The sequence below is a fragment of the Vulpes lagopus genome, chromosome 22 (assembly GCF_018345385.1).
Source record: "Vulpes lagopus strain Blue_001 chromosome 22, ASM1834538v1, whole genome shotgun sequence".
Classification (NCBI taxonomy): domain Eukaryota; kingdom Metazoa; phylum Chordata; class Mammalia; order Carnivora; family Canidae; genus Vulpes; species Vulpes lagopus.
In genome coordinates this window covers 27,735,206-27,738,470 of record NC_054845.1, presented here as the reverse complement: position 1 = coordinate 27,738,470, position 3,265 = coordinate 27,735,206, and the positions used below count along the sequence as shown (strand labels likewise).

General features: G+C 38.7%; 1 non-coding gene across 1 annotated transcript; it reads right to left on the bottom strand.

The window, feature by feature from the left end:
* Positions 1 to 574: 574 nt before the first annotated feature.
* LOC121480850 lies at positions 575 to 682 on the bottom strand. The gene has a single exon (XR_005985117.1). It is a non-coding gene; the product is annotated as a U6 spliceosomal RNA (small nuclear RNA).
* Between the last annotated feature and the right edge of the window lie 2,583 nt (positions 683 to 3,265).

Genomic DNA, 3,265 nt, shown 5'->3' with positions numbered 1-3,265 from the left:
TTCTTAGAAGTTATGCACTGCACGTGTTCCTCTAGATTTTGTATTTACTTCTGGATTAAGTCAGATCACTAAAGAGCTGTGTGTCTGCATTGTATCATTCATACTGGGGGCCCATCAGGATGTTTATACTTCATTGCCCTTGGGAAAGATGTCATTGGTTTTCAGTGGGAAACACTGTTCAAATATTCCTACTAAACTTCTGCCTGCTGCCTGTATGGGTGTTGTGGGGATGTGGTTCACTGCATGCACAGGACTCTTCAGTAGCCCCTATGAAAGACGTTCCTATCTTATCTTAACATTTCAAATAATTGTTTCTTTGGAGTAACTTCTTCTGTTTTTTTTAAAAAATACTATGAATTGTTAAAATGATTGAATTTACCTTTTGGGACTGGTAGCTAGGAAATTGTAAGTCAAATCAGTAATCTACCCAGAACAGCCATATGGGTCCCTTTGGTATGAAGCTTTATATTTACTTTATTCCAAACCCATTTTATTTCTGTACTCTTGTTTTTCTTTTTCTTCTTTCTTTCTTTCTTTCTTTCTTTCTTTCTTTCTTCCTTCCTTCTTCCTTCCTTCCTTTCTTTCTTTTTTCACTTATTTTACGTGTCATCCTTGTGCAGGGGCAATGCTAATTTTCTCTGTATTGTTCCAATTTTAGTATATGTGTTGCCAAAGCAAGCACTTTTTTACTTATTTTAAATTTATATCACATTGTTGTATTTTGGGTGTTCTTATACATCACCTTAAGTGCTTTGGTAGAACAGATAACCAGGTGGAATTTAAATAAATCAACAAACAAACAGTATGTAGCATTCATTATTACTGATAATAATAGTAGAAATATGAAGTGTAGTTAGAAAGGGAGAAAGATGAAGGCAGTAAATATCTCAGAAGAAGATAACTAATATCACAACAAGGTTGAATATTCTAAAATGGATAAAAATGATTCATTTTATATAATGGGTTCTTCAAGAAACATAGTTGATTCAAAAAATATTTCTGAAGTACATAATATATGCCAGGTACTACTGCTGCTATAGTGATAAGACCATGATGATAATTTCAGAGTACCTTGTAGAGCAGAGGAAATCGGTTTAGAAATTGGAATTTGGGAGTAGGTATGATAGGATCAGGGGTGTGGAAAGTGGGAGAGAAGAGCTGTTGGATGGTAATGCTGTTTTGTAAGGAAAAGGTAATAATGAAAACACAAAATGAAAAAAGATAGATGTCACATTGCTGTATGGCAAAAAAAAAAAAAAAAAGAAAAGAAAAGAAAAGAAAAGAAAAAAGAATGGTGCTGGGCTGGGTTGAATAATGAATGTCTAAGCCTTAGGCCCTGTCTGCAGTGTGGCCAGAGGAATTTGGCTAAGGATGGTGGTCTCTGTGGTCTAGTTTTGGGGAGGGAGCTGGGGACCTAGTTGAAGGCCAAAATCTTGTCTAAAAATGGTATCTCCATATCTCAATATTGAATTTCTATTCATGGACGCATAGGACGTGGCTGCCATTTAACAGCAAGGGTGATGTGCAAGGCCCTAAGGTCAGTGATATCTGGAGTTTTCTCTCCTACTTTTTAATTCTTTACATGGGAGTTGGAGAATTATTAGAAAGGTCTTGATATAGCTCTTATCATACAAACTCAGAGCTGAGTGGTTTATGCTATTTCTTAAAGTTGTTGCCTCAAACATCCCCTTACACCATCTTGCACATACTGCCTAGAAGATTTATTTTTTTAAGATTTTATTTATTTATTCATGAGAGACACAGAGATAGAGGCAGAGACACAGGCAGAGGGAGAAGCAGGCTCCATGTGGGGAGCCCAATGCAGAACTTGACCCCAGGACCCTGGGATCATGACCTGAGCCAAAGACAGATGCTCAACCACTGAGCCCCCCAGGCATCTCAAGAAGATTTATTTTTATTCTAGATCTTGGTTGATCTCGGAGAATTTTTCAGATGACCTAGGAAAATTTAGTAGTATTCCGGGCCTCAGGAAAAGATCACAGTCAAAAGCTGGAAAACACACTCATGTTTTATAGAGAATATTGTTATTTACAAAGCTTAGTTACTATTATAAATAGTATGGTCTTCTCTGTCTGGGCTCAAGGTATAAATATAGTCCTTCTATGTGTTTTAAAATAATTACTTGCTTCTCTGTTTACTCAAACTAATCACATGAAATCTAGTATGTTCATTATGGAACCTACTGCCTCAAAATTGTCTAAGAACTCAAAGGTATATTTAGTCAAAAAACACTAGGGCACATTTCAGGGATTTATAACAAGGTATATTTTGACAGTGCCAAAGATGGTAGAAAGCAGAGAAGGGGGGATCCCTGGGTGGCGCAGTGGTTTGGCGCCTGCCTTTCAGCCAAGGTGCGATTCTGGAGACCCGGGATCAAATCCCACATTGGGCTCCCGGTGCATGGAGCCTGCTTCTCCCTCTGCCTGTGTCTCTGCCTCTCTCTCTCTCTCTCTCTCTCTCTGTGTGTGTGACTATCATAAATAAATAAAAATTAAAAAAAAAAAAGAAAGCAGGGAAGGAGGAGAAAGAAGAAAACAAGGAAAAGAGGGGTTGAGAACAGAATCAGTCCACCACTACTGTTACTTCTTGCAACCTAAGAATATTTCCTTTCAGGACCAATCATACAACCAAAGATAGGGCTTGCCTACTGCTGTTGGGAAACCCTTGCTTCCTTTGTCCTTTCCCCGGACCCAGCAGTGAACCTCTTTTGGTACAGGTATGGAGCTCCTTCTCTCATATTTCCTTGCTTTATTTTATCACTGTGCCCAAAGTCCATCATTATACTAGCTTGACATTCTCATTCTTCCCTGGTACTGATTCCTGGGTATTTCCTTGACACATCTCAACAACATCTCTCTGACATCACATCCCCATGGGTAGGGCTTGTGGGTCATTTCCTCTCACAGAGACCCTGGATTCTTTATGCAAATTGATTTGCACCTCCACAAAGATGAGCTTCCCCTATCAGAGGTCTCAAAGAAAGGCAGTCTTGACTGAGCCATGCCAGATTTTGTTATGCCTTTTATCCCAGACAGTGGGAATTTATCCACTCTATGTGCAACTTTGAGCCAGACATTTAAAAGACTTATCCTTGAATAAGGAAGGTTTATTCCAAGTTGATTTGGTCTCTATCTCTGGACATAAGAGAGGCTGACATAGTTTCCAATATCTCTCTTACTTGCTACCCACATCTTGTTACATAATCCAGAGAGGCAGCAGTACCATTTATGTCCATCTCGTGGAT